This window comes from Lutra lutra, chromosome 7, assembly GCF_902655055.1.
Source record: "Lutra lutra chromosome 7, mLutLut1.2, whole genome shotgun sequence".
Classification (NCBI taxonomy): domain Eukaryota; kingdom Metazoa; phylum Chordata; class Mammalia; order Carnivora; family Mustelidae; genus Lutra; species Lutra lutra.
In genome coordinates this window covers 10,065,790-10,084,136 of record NC_062284.1, presented here as the reverse complement: position 1 = coordinate 10,084,136, position 18,347 = coordinate 10,065,790, and positions in this window count along the sequence as shown.

Here is an 18,347-nt window from a genome sequence, read left to right as displayed (position 1 = left end):
CATTGCCCCAGAATGCATGGGTCTGAGAATCAAGAAGTGGGAGCAACCCTCTCATTTTTACATATAATAAGTAACCTGAAGACCTTTTGCTTCTTATTTCTGTGACCTTGGGATTGGTGGGTTGGAGATCCTACTGCCAAAGAATGCTTCCACCAAGGACAGGTGATGGTGGCATTCAAATGGCAGCTGGCCGCTTGAGCTTCTCATGATGCCGAACCAGCAATCAGAGAAGAGCAGGACTGTGTCTTCAGGTATTCATGGTGTACTTATTGTCAAGGGAAATTGAGCTGCTCCTTCTCATCAAGGAACTCCCTTGCCCAAAAGATCTCCATACTGGAATATTGTGGAAACAAAATCAAGAAGAAAAAAAAAACCATAAAGAGCTCAGATACTAGAGAGATTAAGGTTTGAGTCACCTCAACAAGCAAAGAGTTCCATCCCACTGAATTGCTGGCAAGAGTAGGGGAAAGGAGAGTAGAAAGCAGCAAATGCAGGATTCCCAAATTCAACCAAAAATTGGCTACCAAACTGGGGACTATTGTAGCTATATTTGTTACTTATTCTGTTGCCCCCGTTTTCCTCTAATATCTTATAGTAGAATACTGATAGTGGCTTATGTTTTAGGTTTCAGCTGAAAGTACAGCTGATTTTATAGCATCCCTCAATAATACGGTAGATGATAGGGCTTCCCTTGTCCTTTGTGATCAACACAAACTCTTAGCACCCAGCTGAAGCAAGAGTGAACGTTGAAAGGAAATTGTTTGAGGAATGGCAGATGCATTCTAATTTGCTTTTCTGATTTGCACCCCACCCTCTTCTACCCTGCTCCCCGTTATCTTACAAGAGCAATGGTCTCCCTTGCCCTTTGGTTTCTGATTGGTTTTGGCCACAAGAAGATGAACGAAGAGAGGAGAGAGGGAAGGGGGTGATGGAGGGGTATTTAGGAAAATACTGTCTCCCTCCCTGTATGGCTTCCTAAGGCTGGTTTGTCTTTCCTCAAATGGTAACTGACACTGTCTAGATCAGCCTCTCAATGCCACCTCTCCTTCCTGCTCTGACAACCATCACCTCCCCTCATCCCTTTGGGCCAAGTGGGGAAAACAGCTCTGCTGTTACTACAGGAGTGGTACGTCCTTCTTCCTTGGGACTTCCCTTACCCTAATTTGAGGGCATAATCTCCCTCCTGCTGGGACCCTGGTTGATACAGCTTGTTTATCTATATTCTCCTTCCCTACACATTCCTCCAGGAATATCACCAGAATGAGCCTAAGTGGTTTCCTCCTCCTTTCTCTTTGGAACCTATAGCAAAGAATATTTTCATTTAGTTTAAGCTTTTACAAAGGACAGGAGGCGTTGTTCTTCCTTATACTTTTTGCCCCACCATAATGCCACAGGCAAGAAATTATAGGGACTTGTCTATCTACATAGAAAACGTGGATGGAAAGAGAGATAAACACAAATTAATACCTTAAATGTATTCTGATAAAGACCTCCCTCTTTGGCGATTTGCCTGCTGTCAGCCTGGATTTGGATGTTCTACCTCACTCAGTGGCTTCCTCTACAACACACTTGGCAATAAAAACCTAATCAAAGAAGGGAAGATGCATTTCATTTCCAGTGTCAACCCTCATTGATTGGCTCCTGGGGCATGGTATTGGGAGGGATTCTGAGGCCTCATCCCAGCTCAGCAGGAAAGAATGCTGTAATCAATTAGGGATGCTCTCAGGAGCAGGGAGCCAGAGGTCCTCAGCCAAGAGCTGCCTGTTTATCATCTCCCTTCTGATCTCTTCCTCTACCTAAGCAGTAACCCCTTTCTTGGCTAATTAACCCTCAGGAGTTCAAGAGGCAAAGGGCCATTTTTCTCCTGGAGAAGACCAAGTTGGAGGCTAGGACAAGAACTGTGGGCTTAAACCCTAATACCTCCTTAGATATAAAAAGTGGTTGCTCGGTGTGAGTTCAGCCAATACTGGCTGAACGGGTATCAGTGGATAAGGGCATTATCCTTTATGGTCTCCTATTCTTGCCATAACGTGTGTGCAGAGATTTTCACCTTGAGTCTTTTTTAGAATAATATACTTTCTAACTTTCTGCTAATTAAGCAGAAGAGTTGAAGAAGGAAATAATGAATTACTTTGATCTAATTGAAGCATGAGATCAAGATGATTTGCCCTCCTTTCAGCCATCCCAGAGTCCCAGCACCTGCTGTAATTGCCGTGCATCTATGTCTCCAGGTCCTCAAAGTCAGATTCAAAATCTTGAATTAGAGAGGGAGACAATGGCCTCAGACTACCAATCGCTGAAACTTAGCATTGGCCAATTGGCATATCTTGTTGTTCCAGCGTTTACCAAGGAGCTGCCACGTTGCTTTCCCAACAGACCCAAGGTCCTACGTCTTGGTCACCATGAGCCTCAACTTGTAGCATTGGGTTTCTGCTTCATTCCTTCTACCCTTCCTGGGGATGGGACCTTAAGCCTCTTGCTTGCAGGAAGGTTTCTCACTACTCCTTAAAAATCTTCTCAAATGAGGACTCCCCACCACAATTCCCCTCCTCCTCTGTGTCCTCCTTACCAATGGAGCCCCCCCCCCACATCACTTCTTCTGCCCTTCCATTGGATGGGTGAGTATTAGATGTCCCATACTTGGTGCACACTCTAATTCTTTGTCCTTCACCCCCGGGTTGCTGTGTGGAATCAGAAAGATTTTCACAACCTAAAACTTTAGAACAGATGTTCTAGGCACCAGGCAGCCCATATAAATGAATACCACTGATCAGGTGGAAACTATGAAAACAGCAAAAAGGGGCGGACACAACTCAACCTTTGGCACTGAAGCCAGAAATCCAGATTATGTGACACTTCTCCAGTTGCTGATGTTGTCAGCTAACTCAGGTTTCTAAACACTGATCCAATCCACTCATCACTGGTTTGTGATTTCCACTTTAAAGTGAGGTGAAAAGGGCTCCTGGGTGGCTCAGTGGGTTGAGCCTCTGCCTTCGGCTCAGGTCATGATCCCAGGGTTCTGGGATCAAGCCCTGGATCGGGCTCTCTGCTCAGCAGGGAGCCTGCTTCCCCCTCTCTCTCTGCCTACGTGTGATTTCTCTCTCTGTCAAATAAATAAATAAAATCTTTAAAAAATATATTTCTTAAAAAAAAAAAAAGAGGTGAAAAGTAATCTGGTAATGCGACTGATCACCTTTGTACATCCCAGTTTATGGTGGAAAGCTGATCCTGAATTTCTCTGTATACAAAGGAACAAATTTGAAAAACAAAACAAAACAGTCTTTCTTGGTTGGGTTGCCCTGAACACCAATTTAAAATAAAACTTTATTTCAGGCTACATTGAGTCCCTAAGAAATTAGATGAAAAGAGACCAAATGAATCAGCCAGACAAGTGAAGCTCTTTATTTACCCCTCTCTGTTGCCAACTGGATCTTCAGTGCACATTGGCTTTGCTCCCCGAGGTACCCTAAAACAAATACAGAACGCATGTCTCCTGAAGATGAAAGGTTTTACATGTTTGAAATTAAAAGTACCCATAAATTGCAGTGAAAGCAGACTCTGTCATCTAAGTAGGAAAGTGAAACCTTTCAGGGAAGATAATAACATTATTCATAGAGTCACAGAGGTTCAGAGCCTGACGGTTCCCGGTCATACAGGTTTTCCAATGAAACTTAGAAAGTCTGTTTGTCAATGTTTTTAAGCCAAACAATGAAAGTAAACCTGAGACGGCCAGATGATGAGTTATTTTGAGTTAATCTTTTGTTGTTGTTGTTCTTGGATGAGATTGGTGATTCTCATAGAGTTACATCAGAGCAAACTGGTTTGGTCAATGTGGCCATCAAAATAACCAGCTATTAACCCATTCAGTGCTTGGCAGTCGATCTGAATTTTTTGGGATGTAGCTGACTCATCTGTGCATTTTTATTTGGTTTCCAAGGTAGAGGTGTGGACAGTGAATTAAATACTCAGTGTTGGTGGGAAATGTCCAAAGACCCTTTCCAGGTATATAGTACTGAGTTTCATCTTTTCTCTTGTTTTACTTTTTCCCCCTGTTTTTAAAATTTATTTTTATTAATTTTTAAGTTTTTTATTTAAATTCCGATTAGTTAACATACAGTGTAATATTAGTTTCAGGTGTAGAGTATAGTGGTTCAACACTTCCATATGTCAGGTGCTCATCACAACAAGTGTGCTCCTTAATCCCTATTACCTGTTTAACCCCCTTCCCCCAAAATACCTCCCTTCTGGTGATGATCAGTTGATTCTCTGTAGTTAAGAGTCTGTTGCTTGGTAATATCTGGGTGGTTCAGTTGGTTAAGCGTCTGCCTTTGGCTCAGGTCACCATCTCAGGGTCCTGGGATTGAATCTCACATGGGGCTCTGTGTTCAGTGGGCAGTTGGCTTCTCCCTCTCACTATCCCTCTGTGCTCTCTGTCTCAAATAAATAAATAAAATCTTTTTTTTTTTTTTTTTTAAAGGAGAGTCTGGGGCACACAAGTGGCTCAGTCAGTTAAGTGGCTGCCTTTGGCTCAGGTCATGATCCCAGGATCCTGGGATGGAGTCCTACATCAGGCTCCCTGCTTAGCAGGGAGCCTGCTTCTCCCTCTCCCTCTGCCTGCTGCTCTGCCTACTTGTGTTCTCTCTCCATCTTTCTAATACATAAATAAATTCTTAAAAAAAAAAAAAAAGGAGAGTCTGTTACTTGGTCTTTTCCTCTCTATCCCCCCTCCTTTGCTTTTTATTTTGTTTCTTAACTTTAGAGGAAAAGAATGTGGAAATGCTAAGTTTGAACACAAATAAGCCAAATTGTAGTGAGGTTAATTGCTTTGTGTGGCATACCTGTAAAAATATTAACAGGATAAGCAAGTGATTAAAGAAAAGAAAGTACCCATCTTTAAAGTCCAACTCAACTCTTTTTTAAAAAAAACACTTGTTCAAAACATAGTCAAGAACATTCTGAGGGAATGCCCTGTAAACACTGATTAACTTCTGAAGGTACAATTTAGCCCAAGGTACTGTGATTCTATGCAGTACTGGCTGTGATTAAAATAGCGCTGATAGTATCTACAAAAATGTATTTTCCAAAAATGAATTATATTTCAAGATTTAAATTTTGCCCCATTGTCCTAACGGATTTATGTATTGGCCTTGGTTGAAACAAGTCCTAAATTTAATTTTAAGAGGGGGAAAATTTAAAGGAGAAAATAATTTAATAATATGTGAGGAAGTGTTAAGCTCTAAAATATACTGAGACATAGAATGAATGAAAATGCTAATCATTTATTTTTAAAAAGTTAAAAATAAAGCAGAACATAATTGGATAATATGTTTTATTTTTGACCTTTTTTTTTCTTTTGGTTCATTCATTAAAAAAACAACTTTCCAAAATACATCTCCCTACTATTTATTCTAGTAAATGTTGGCCCCTGTAATCCAGGGGCCAACAGCATTGGCATTCTTCAGGGAGTTAGTTAGAAATGCTAGCTTGGCCCCATGAAAGACCTGCTGAGTCAGAATCTGTATTTTACAAGATCTCAGGTGATTTGTGTGCACGTTAAAGTTTGAGAAGCACTAGTTTACAAGCCTATAAGACAAAAGTAAAAAATAATATTGGCCCTGACCTCAAGTAAGTCATATTCTAAGGAGGTAAATGTATCAAGTGAATAGCAATTAAGGTCCAAGTATACAAAGCATTATGGGAACATAGTGGAGAAAATGCCTAACTATACAAAAGAAATTCCTTGAAGATATAGAGAAATTAGTTGGATCTTGAAAACTAAGTAAAGAAGAGTAAATGACATTCTCTAATATCTAGAGAATGGGAGCCCTTTTCATATGTGGACTAGTGACTAGCAGAAGCAAGATGTGGAGTCAGGGGCCTCTGAGGCAGGATGGCAACAGCGTATGACTTTTACCCTTGGGACAAAGAGTAGACATCAGAGATTTGAGGAAGAGGCATCACATGAGATGATTCTGTTTCAGAAACATTCTGTGCAGTACGCACAAAAAAAGAGCACCAACGAGTAGGCAACTGCCAGGCCTACATTCAGGAGGTAACAACTCCAAGGAAGGAAGGATTTAAAAGGCACCTAGATGGCGGTTGTGAACCTGACTCCTGAGGTCCATTGAACCATAGTTAGTACTTATAGCACTCTGAAATGGTGGGTGTTCAACTTAATGGTTTTATAGTTTTCTTCCAAATATTCACAAAGAGAGATGCCATTTTTACATAATGTCTTGAGTGAGGTTTCTCAGTCCTTCTCAGATAAATTGAGAACCAATTTTTACCATTTTTCTAAGAGCATTGCATTTTCCACAAAGATCATCTACACCATTTCTCGGTCAAGTTCCATTACACTCAATGCGCATGAGCTGGATCAGTTGACTCTTCTCTAGATGTTTTCTTTATCATGAGGCAGGATCTAGCCTTTTAAGCAAGAAGCAAGGGAGAACAAAATGCTATCGTATTCTAACAATAAAAAGGACCTCAGAGCTCATCCAGATACAAACAAAATAAGCAACAAAAATGTTTAAACGATGCCAATTCCCTTTGGTTGAGTTGTCCCATCTCAGAAAGATTAGTTAATTAACCAATTGCTCAGCATACCTTTATTGAGGTTTTCTATGTGGCCTTTGCACACAGCCACAAGTATTGATGCAAAAAGAAATAGAGTAAGATGTTATGCTATAATAAAGTATGGGTTTAGGACACATGTATATATGACCACTCTAGAGGTAAGGATGTAGGCTCTCAAGCCAGACTGGATTCAAGCCTAGTTCTGCCATTTATGGGTGTTTGGCCTTTGGCAAATTAATTAAACTTTCTGAACTTTAGTTTCTTTACCTTTTAGCTTTCTTTACTAAATGTAGATAATAAAGGCATATATTTTATCGGGTTGTTGTAAGCATTGAATGAGTTAAATACATGAAGCACTTTTTTTTTTAATTTTATTTTTTATAAACATATAATATATTTTTCCCCCAGGGGTACAGGTCTGTGAATCGCCAGGTTTACACACTCATGAAGCACTTTTAATGGTGGTTGACCTACAGTGAAAGCTCAGTCAATGTTAACTGTTACTATCATTATTAGGAGACCTATTTGGGGTTTTCCAAGAAGGAGCACAAGGGGAAGTTCTGCCAATTCTAACAGAAATGTTAGAAGGTGACATTTGACCCAAGCCTTGAAAGATGACTAGCCAGTTTCTTGGAGGACAAGGTAGGAAGAAGAGGAGTAGGGAGAAGAAGGAATGATCTAAGCAAAAGGATGGCACTGTGCTTTTAGGATTTTGTGAGTAGAATGCTCTAAGAGTATAGGAGACAACTGCAGAAATCCAAGGAAGCAAGAATTAGGACCTTAACCAGTTCTGTTGAACAGGAAATGGAGAAGAGAAGAGAGATTGGTATTAAGGAGGGCACACATCGCATGGAACACTGGGTGTGGTGCATAAACAATGAACCTTGGAACACTGAAGAAATAAAATTAAAAAAAAAAAGCTGAAAGAAAGAAAGAATAGTGAAGCTATAGGATTTGTACATGACTAAATGTGGTGGGTGAGGTATGGGGAGGCCTCATGATGACTTCCAGATTTCCCACTTAGGTCGGTGGGGATCCTGTATAACTGATACAGGGAACATTAGGAGGAGAAAGATGTGAAGGTACATTTAGTTTTAGACATACTGACTTCAGGAGTAGGTGAGACATCCAGGTAGAAATCATTAATAAGCAGTTGGATAAAGCGGTGGCACATCATAGGGACTCAATAAACATGTGTTGAGTAAAATAAACTAGAACACATGAGAGAAAAGTCTGAGTTCTAGATAGACTTCCTTTCGACAATTTTTAATACATGGAAGGATTATTTTCCCACAAGTATCCATGGATATTTTTTAAAGCAATAACTCACTTTTCAAAATAAAAATAAGTTTATGGCTTTTCTTAATTATTAAAGCAATACATACCTACCATATATATATATTCAAATAGCAAGTTATAAATAACAATGAGAAAAATACAATAAATTATAGAGAAAATCACCAGTAACCCCATCAGATTCACCCAGAGATAACCATTAACATTCTGTTTTCAGAATTTTTATGATGAAATGTACATAAACATACTTTTTTTAAAATTGGGTCATAACATTTGTAATATTTTATAGCCTTCCTTTTCCTATTAACAACCTAGAAGAGATAACTGTTTATGTCTCTATAAATGAACGCATGTGACCATTTCATGGTTACATTTATCCCATAACTGAAAAGGTTCCCACTTTTTTGATATTATAAACAATAAAGCAATACTTTATATATATATATATTGATTCACATATCCAGTTATTTCCTTAGGATGATTTCCTTAGGATAATTCTGAAGTAGAATTTCTGTTTTAAAGGAAATGCCCATTTAAAATTGTATAGACATGCCAAATTTTCCTCCAAAGGATTTGGAAGAATCTCAATTTACCTTACCAAATCGATGTAAAAGAATGCCATTTCTCATGCCCACTGTACCACTTTCATCAACATTAGCTTTGAAACGTTGGTTTATAGTAAGAAAGGAAAGGAAAAGTGAATTGAGGGAAACCGGAGGGGGAATCGAACAATGAGAGACTGTGGACTCTGAAAAACAAACTGCGGGTTTGGAAAGGGGGGGTGGGGGGGATGGGTGAGCCTGGTGATGAGTATTACAGAGGGCATATTGCAAAATAAAATAAAACTTTAAAATATACTAAAAAGAAAAAGAGAGAGAGAGAGAGAAAGAAAGGTAAGCAAAGGACAGATCTCTCAGAGACCTGTAAGTCAGGAGAGAGATTTAGACATGGGTGGAGATTTGAGAGACCTTGTCTTCTCAGGTGGTTGAAGTCATGGACATAGTCAAGATTGTCCCAGGGAGGATGTTTAGAGTAAGAAGGAAAGTGAGCCTAGGATTGACCTCTGAGAAAGCCTAAAATGATAGGGGCTAATGAAGGAAGAAGGGTTAATGAAAAAGATGAGGAGAAATCAGTCAGAGCAGAGTCAGCAAGAGACACGGAAGCAAGCTCTCTATTTAATCCAAGGGGACTTGTGATTAAAACCTTCTATTTAATCCAAGGGGACCTTCCATAGGTCGTCATCACTGGCTCCTGAGTCAAATTCAAGTCCATGATTCCTTTAAGATCTCTACTGACATCATTAACCAGGGTCAGGTAGGGTTATAGAAGGTAATTAACTCTACAAACTAGACAATTTCAGGGAGGCTAAAATATTCATTTATCTTTCAATTTCTAACTCCCAAAGCAATCTGAGCTTTGTAAGAATTCCTATTAATGGTTCTAGATAAGACAACAAGAGATTTTAAGCCCCCGAGTTAAAAAGTCTCATCTCAGACATTGTAAAATTGAAAAAGAATGCAAGCATTCTATTGAAGTAGGACTAGAGATGCAGATATATCCACACTACAGAGACAACAGATAAAAATAGGATCAAGAAATGCAACAGAAAAGTAACTTCAAAATAAATAAAAAATTGCTCCTTATCTATATGCTTTCAATTTCTGGCATGAGTTGAGACATCTGTTCAGCTAGAGGGGGAGGGGGGCAGAATCAGCTGAGCCTAGCTTTCCTTATTCTTTTTCAATAAATCTGAGACTTGAAAGCTACCACTGGTTAACCTTTCCTGTCCCAAAAATAAAATAAAGCTTTTTTAAAAAACATACATACCATAGGATATAGCAGGAGTAATGTTAATACAACATATAGAGATTTAAACATCTTAAAAAAAATTTTTTTTCTCAAGTGTGTGCAAAACTTTCTTTGGGTGAATATTTTTAGTGACTAACAAGTCCTTAGATAAGAAGTTCCTACAAGGTATATTAGTGACTGATAGACTCTGAGAATATTGAATAGGAATTTAATAATACACAATGTTATGCTTTTAACAATTCTATAAAGTGCAGGATTTTCTGGAATTTTCAACATAAGAAAATCAGTCTCACCTTCAGTAAATATTCCTTCTCTGGGTTTTTGTTTTTTTTTTTCTTCCTCAGTTATTTTTCTGAAAGGAGAAAGAAACTGCTGACGGACAGTTAAATGAGGAAGCATGGAAATGTCTTTACTCTTGTCAATTCACGACAAGTGAAATTATTGTACGCTTTAGATTGCCCGCATATGAGAATCAGCCATCATCCTCAACATATAACACTTGACACAGTCAAGTTGTCAAGACAACAGGAAAAAAAAAAAAAGTCTTAGGCATATAAGGGCTTAGAAAACACATAAAACCTGCCTCTGGGTGGGGGGAGACTTACTTCAGGGTATAGTTCCATGTGATTGGAAGATTAATTTAAATTATGAGCACAGTGTAGTGTAGTGTAGTGTAGTGTAGTGTAGTGTAGTGTAGTGTGGTGGAAAAAAAGACTAGCAGTATAGGAACGAGCTGAAATACTTCTATATAATAGGATGAAAAATATGACCACAAGATGAAACCAACAGAAATATTCATGAAAAGGGCACCTGGCTGGCTCAGTCAGTGGAGCATGTGACTCTTGATCTCGGGGTTACGAATTGGAGCCCCATGTTGCATGTAGAGGTTACTTAAACAAATAAATAAATCTTTAAAAAAGGAAATAAAAACAATAAAAAGATATACTGTGAACAGTATAACCTAATAGCAATGACCTGGGTCCTAAACTCCAAAATGGTCTCAGATGAAAATTCTAATCCCTCCAAAGAAACCAGAGGCTAGCTAACCCTTTATTCTTCAACCCACAGCTACCCAATATTTTCCAGCTCTCCAAGCCATGCAATAGGGTTTGACCAATAAAATGGGTACAGAGATATGCACCCCACCTCCAGGTCTGGTACACAAAGCCTACCCAGCAACTCTCTTCTCTCCCTCTTCTGGCCTCCTTCCTCCCTCTAGGTGGCTCTCCCTCTCTCCCACTCTCTCTCTCCCATACCCGGACTGGAAGTAAACCCCCAAGGCAGCTTTGAAAGTCACGGGTTGAGAACAGTAGGGCCATCATCAGTCTGGATTCTGAAGTGACTTCATGAAGCAGAATCCACTCCATCCAACCCCAACAAACTCTACATGAGTAAACTATAAGCTTCTTTTCATGTTAAGCTGCCCAGACATTGGATTTCATCTGTTACAACAACTAGCTTTACCTTAACTAATATAATATCCTACTCAAAACCTGTAAAATAAGTCTCTTTGTTAGCAACACCAGTACCCTTGGGGAGTTTCTGGGAAAAATTCTGAACCTGTGGACCATCAGGATTTATGATCAGCTCTCCTGCAACCTCTCAAAGTTCACACTACTGCTACGATCTATGACCGCCCCCCCCCCCTTATCCTCTGTATTACATCATCGGCATGGGAGGGAGGGAGGAAAGGCAAAAATCATATCAGTTTGATAAAAAAATAAAAAGCAATTTATTAACTCCTTCCTAAAAAAATGTCAGACATGTCTATATGGAGATTGAATCCACAAAGGAGTGGTAAAGAGGAGAAAAGAACATGATTTAATTTATTCTCAGCTAACAGGAAACTGAAATCCATATGGCTTTCCTCTCTCCTGCAATCGAGATGGGTTGCGGCGCCGCATCTGTGAGAAATATGCTTCACGTCAGACTGGTTAGGAGAGTCAATATTAGACATGACCTCTTTCTCTTTAAGGGTAGGCAAACTCCATCATCCATTTATTTCTCTGGTGAGGCTTAAAGAAAGGCCTTAATCAACTTACCTTATAACCTGAAGGCGTTTGGAAGGAAAATCTATATTTGTTTCCTTAGTCAGATTGTTGAAGCATGAAATAGGATGTCTTGTCCTGCTGCCTTTGGTGGAAATGCCATATTTTCTGTTTATTTATTTGGATGGGGATAGGAGGGGACTTGCTGAAAAGTTTTATACATTGCCCACTGACTTTGAGCAATGTGGTTCAACCACTAGGGAAAGATAGGCAGATGCTTTCAATGCGGGAGAGTTACAGAACAACGTTCTTCTAAAACACAGGAACACATAATCATTGCATTGCCATCCACCTGAGAATAACAAGAAAAATTCTGAAATTATTTCCGTTCCAGCCAACTTCTTTGAATTCCTTAATTGGCAGTATTACAAACATAAATTCCAAACATCCTCTGAAACGGATCTGGTGGTAAGCCATCAAAGGGAAATGCAGGCTGGTGGAGGGGCTGCACTGGACCCCAGTCCTCAGGCTGGGGGCCTGCAGGCAATGTGATGGAGATGAAGGGGAAAGAACAGGGTGTTTCCCTTGGCTTGGGTCCTAGACAGCCTGGACATGGAGGCGAAATTGCTCATCATGGTGGGAATTCTCCCAACCAAGCTCCCTCTCAAAGGAGGTACTTTTTTTCAGTGCCCTATATACAGCTCACAAACTGCCAGGGTGACAGGAGAAGCAGGTTTGGAAAACGGATCATGACGAGGGAGGCCCGGCAGTAGACAGGACCCATTGATGAGCTGCCATTGAACTCAGGATGGCAAAGCTTGCCCTGATGCCTCTGTCGCCCATGCTGGACACTGGCCCTGGTGGCAATGCTGCCATTAATACTGTGGGCTCTTCACTGTGCACCACTAAATAGGTTCCTATTAAAAATTGTGGGTGAAGGGGCCCCTGGGTGGCTCAGTGGGTTAAAGCCTCTGCCTTTGGCTTGGGTCATGATCTCAGGGTCCTGGGATCAAGCCCAGCATTGGGCTCTGCTCAGCATGGAGCCTGCTTCCCCCTCCCCTCTTCTCTCTCTGCCTGCCTCTCTGCCTGCCTGTGATCTCTGTCTGTCAAATAAATAAATAAAATCTTTTAAAAAAAAATTGTGGGTGAATGCATTTGATTAATCCAACCTGAGTCACGTGAGATGTCCTAACTGCCTGCCAGGGGCTGGGAAAGTGTCTGGCCTTTTTTTTTTTTTTTTTTTTTTTTTTTTTTTTTTTTTTTAATTTTTTTATTTTTTTTCAGCATAACAGTATTCATTATTTTTGCACCACACCCAGTGCTCCATGCAATCCGTGCCCTCTACAATACCCACCACCTGGTGCCCCCAACCTCCCACCCCCCACCCCTTCAAAATTCTCAGATCGTTTTTCAGAGTCCATAGTCTCTCATGGTTCACCTCCCCTTCCAATTTCCCTCAACTCCCTTCTCCTCTCCATCTCCCCTTGTCCTCCATGCTATTTGTTATGCTCCACAAATAAGTGAAACCATATGATAATTGACTCTCTCTGCTTGACTTATTTCACTCAGCATAATCTCTTCCAGTCCCGTCCATGTTGCTACAAAACTTGTGGATTCATCCTTTCTTTTTTTTTTTTTTTTTTTTACAGCTTTATAAACATATATTTTTATCCCCAGGGGTACAGGTCTGCGAATCGCCAGGTTTACACACTTCACAACACTCACCATAGCACATACCCTCCCCGATATCCATAACCCCACCCCCTCTCCCAACCCCCTCCCCCCATCAACCCTCAGTTTGTTTTGTGAGATTAAGAGTCACTTATGGTTTGTCTCCCTCCCAATCCCATCTTGTTTCATTTACTCTTCTCCTACCCCCTCGACCCCCCATGTTGCATCTCCTCTCCCTCATATCAGGGAGATCATATGATAGTTGTCTTTCTCCGATTGACTTATTTCGCTAAGCATGATACCCTCTAGTTCCATCCACGTCGTCGCAAATGGCAAGATTTCATTTCTTTTGATGGCTGCATAGTATTCCATTGTGTATATATACCACATCTTCTTTATCCATTCGTCTGTAGATGGACATCTAGGTTCTTTCCATAGTTTGGCTATTGTAGACATTGCTGCTATAAACATTCGGGTGCACGTGCCCCTTCGGATCACTATGTTTGTATCTTTAGGGTAAATACCCAGCAGTGCAATTGCTGGGTCATAGGGTAGTTCTATTTTCAACATTTTGAGGAACCTCCATGCTGTTTTCCAGAGTGGTTGCACCAGCTTGCATTCCCACCAACAGTGTAGGAGGGTTCCCCTTTCTCCGCATCCTCGCCAGCATCTGTCATTTCCTGACTTGTTCATTTTAGCCATTCTGACTGGTGTGAGGTGATATCTCATGGTGGTTTTGATTTGTATTTCCCTGATGCCGAGTGATATGGAGCACTTTTTCATGTGTCTGTTGGCCATCTGGATGTCTTCTTTGCAGAAATGTCTGTTCATGTCCTCTGCCCATTTCTTGATTGGATTATTTGTTCTTTGGGTGTTGAGTTTGCTAAGTTCTTTATAGATTTTGGACACTAGCCCTTTATCTGATATGTCATTTGCAAATATCTTCTCCCATTCTGTCAGTTGTCTTTTGGTTTTGTTCACTGTTTCCTTTGCTGTGCAAAAGCTTTTGATCTTGATAAAATCCCAAAAGTTCATTTTTGCCCTTGCTTCCCTTGCCTTTGATGATGTTCCTAGGAAGATGTTGCTGCGGCTGACGTCGAAGAGGTTGCTGCCTGTGTTCTCCTCGAGGATTTTGATGGATTCCTTTCTCACGTTGAGATCCTTCATCCATTTTGAGTCTATTTTCGTGTGTGGTGTAAGGAAATGATCCAATTTCATTTTTCTGCATGTGGCTGTCCAATTTTCCCAACACCATTTATTGAAGAGGCTGTCTTTGTTCCATTGGACATTCTTTCCTGCTTTGTCGAAGATGAGTTGACCATAGAGTTGAGGGTCCATTTCTGGGCTCTCTATTCTGTTCCATTGATCTATGTGTCTGTTTTTGTGCCAGTACCATGCTGTCTTGATGATGACAGCTTTGTAATAGAGCTTGAAGTCCGGAATTGTGATGCCACCAACTTTGGCTTTCTTTTTCAATATTCCTTTGGCTATTCGAGGTCTTTTCTGGTTCCATATAAATTTGAGGATTATTTGTTCCATTTCTTTGAAAAAAATGGATGGTACTTTGATAGGAATTGCATTAAATGTGTAGATTGCTTTAGGTAGCATAGACATTTTCACAATATTTATTCTTCCAATCCAGGAGCATGGAACATTTTTCCATTTCTTTGTGTCTTCCTCAATTTCTTTCATGAGTACTTTATAGTTTTCTGAGTATAGATTCTTAGTCTCTTTGGTTAGGTTTATTCCTAGGTATCTTATAGTTTTGGGTGCAATTGTAAATGGGATGGACTCCTTAATTTCTCTTTCTTCTGTCTTGTTGTTGGTGTAGAGAAATGCAACTGATATCTGTGCATTAATTTTATATCCTGACACTTTACTGAATTCCTGTACAAGTTCTAGCAGTTTTGGAGTGGAGTCTTTTGGGTTTTCCACATAGAGTATCATATCATCCGCAAAGAGTGATAGTTTGACTTCTTCTTTGCCGATTTGGATGCCTTTAATTTCCTTTTGTTGTCTGATTGCTGAGGCTAGGACTTCTAGTACTATGTTGAATAGCAGTGGTGATAACGGACATCCCTGCCGTGTTCCTGACCTTAGCGGAAAAGCTTTCAGTTTTTCTCCATTGAGAATGATATTTGCGGTGGGTTTTTCATAGATGGCTTTGATAATATTGAGGTATGTGCCGTCTATCCCTACACTTTGAAGAGTTTTGATCAGGAAGGGATGCTGTACTTTGTCAAATGCTTTTTCAGCATCTATGGAGAGTATCATATGGTTCTTGTTCTTTCTTTTATTAATGTGTTGTATCACATTGATTGATTTGCGGATGTTGAACCAACCTTGCAGCCCTGGAATAAATCCCACTTGGTCGTGGTGAATAATCCTTTTAATGTACTGTTGAATCCTATTGGCTAGTATTTTGGCGAGAATTTTTGCATCTGTGTTCATCAAGGATATTGGTCTGTAGTTCTCTTTTTTGTTGGGATCCTTGTCTGGTTTTGGGATCAAGGTGATGCTGGCCTCATAAAATGAGTTTGGAAGTTTTCCTTCTATTGCTATTTTTTGGAACAGTTTCAGGAGAATAGGAATTAGTTCTTCTTTAAATGTTTGGTAGAATTCCCCCGGGAAGCCGTCTGGCCCTGGGCTTTTGTTTGTTTGGAGATTTTTGATGACTGTTTCAATCTCCTTACTGGTTATGGGTCTGTTCAGGCTTTCTATTTCTTCCTGGTTCAGTTGTGGTAGTTTATATGTCTCTAGGAATGCATCCATTTCTTCCAGATTGTCCAATTTGTTGGCATAGAGTTGCTCATAGTATGTTCTTATAATTGTCTGTATTTCTTTGGTGTTCGTTGTGATCTCTCCTCTTTCATTCATGATTTTATTTATTTGGGTCCTCTCTCTTTTCTTTTTGATAAGTCTGGCCAGGGGTTTATCTATCTTATTAATTCTTTCAAAGAACCAGCTCCTAGTTTCGTTGATTTGTTCTATTGTTTTTTTGGTTTCTATTTCATTGATTTCTGCTCTGATCTTTATGATTTCTCTTCTCCTGCTGGGTTTAGGGTTTCTTTCTTGTTCTTTCTCCAGCTCCTTTAGGTGTAGGGTTAGGTTGTGTACCTGAGACCTTTCTTGTTTCTTGAGAAAGGCTTGTACCGCTATATATTTTCCTCTCAGGACTGCCTTTGTTGTGTCCCACAGATTCTGAACTGTTGTGTTTTCATTATCATTTGTTTCCATAATTTTTTTCAATTCTTCTTTGATTTCCTGGTTGACCCATTCATTCTTTAGAAGGATGCTGTTTAGTCTCCATGTATTTGGGTTCTTTCCAAATTTCCTCTTGTTATTGAGTTCTAGCTTTAGAGCATTGTGGTCTGAAAATATGCAGGGAATGATCCCAATCTTTTGATACCGGTTGAGACTTGATTTAGGACCAAGAATGTGATCTATTCTGGAGAACGTTCCATGTGCACTAGAGAAGAATGTGTATTCTGTTGCTTTGGGATGAAATGTTCTGAATATATCTGTGATGTCCATCTGGTCCAGTGTGTCATTTAAGGCCTTGATTTCCTTGTTGATCTTTTGCTTGGATGATCTGTCCATTTCAGTGAGGGGAGTGTTAAAATCCCCTACTATGATTGTATTCTTGTCGATGTGTTTCTTTGATTTTGTTATTAATTGGTTTATATAGTTGGCTGCTCCCACGTTAGGGGCATAGATATTTAAAATTGTTAGATCTTCTTGTTGGACAGTTCCTTTGAGTATGATATAGTGTTCTTCCTCATCTCTTATTATAATCTTTGGCTTAAAATCTAATTGATCTGATATAAGGATTGCCACTCCTGCTTTCTTCTGATGTCCATTAGCATGGTAAATTCTTTTCCACCCCCTCACTTTAAACCTGGAGGTGTCTTCGGGTGTAAGATGAGTTTCTTGTAGGCAACATATAGATGGTTTTTGTTTTTTTATCCATTCTGATACCCTGTGTCTTTTGATTGGGGCATTTAGCCCATTAACATTCAGGGTAAGTATTGAGAGATATGAATTTAGTGCCATTGTATTGCCTGTAAGGTGACTGTTATTGTATATTGTCTCTGTTTCTTTCTGATCTACTACTTTGAGGGTCTCTCTTTGCTTAGAGGACCCCTTTCAATATTTCCTGTAGAGCTGGTTTGGTATTTGCAAATTCTTTCAGTTTTTGTTTGTCCTGGAAGCTTTTAATCTCTCCGTCTATTTTCAATGATAGCCTAGCTGGATATAGTATTCTTGGCTGCATGTTTTTCTCATTTAGTACTCTGAATATATCATGCCAGCTCTTTCTGGCCTGCCAGGTCTCTGTGGATAAGTCTGCTGCCAATCTAATATTTTTACCATTGTACGTTACAGACTTCTTTTCCCGGGCTGCTTTCAGGATCTTTTCTTTGTCACTAAGACTTGTCAATTTTACTATTAGGTGACGGGGTGTAGACCTATTCTTATTGATTTTGAGGGGGGTTCTCTGAACCTCCTGGATTTTGATGCTTGTTCCCTTTGCCATATTGGGGAAATTCTCTCCAATAATTCTCTCCAATATACCTTCTGCTCCCCTCTCTGTTTCCTCTTCTTCTGGAATCCCAATTATTCTAATGTTGTTTCGTCTTATGGTGTCACTTATCTCTCGAATTCTCCCCTCGTGGTCCAGTAGCTGTTTGTCCCTCTTTTGCTCAGCTTCTTTATTCTCTGTCATTTGGTCTTCTATATCGCTAATTCTTTCTTCTGCCTCATTTATCCTAGCAGTGAGAGCCTCCATTTTTGATTGCACCTCATTAATAGCTTTTTTGATTTCAACTTGGTTAGATTTTAGTTCTTTTATTTCTCCAGAAAGGGCTTTTATATCTCCCGAGAGGGTTGCTTTAATATCTTCCATGCCTTTTTCAAGCCCGGCTAGAACCTTGAGAATCATCATTCTGAACTCTATATCTGACATATTACCAATGTCTGTATTGATTAGGTCCCTAGCCTTTGGTATTG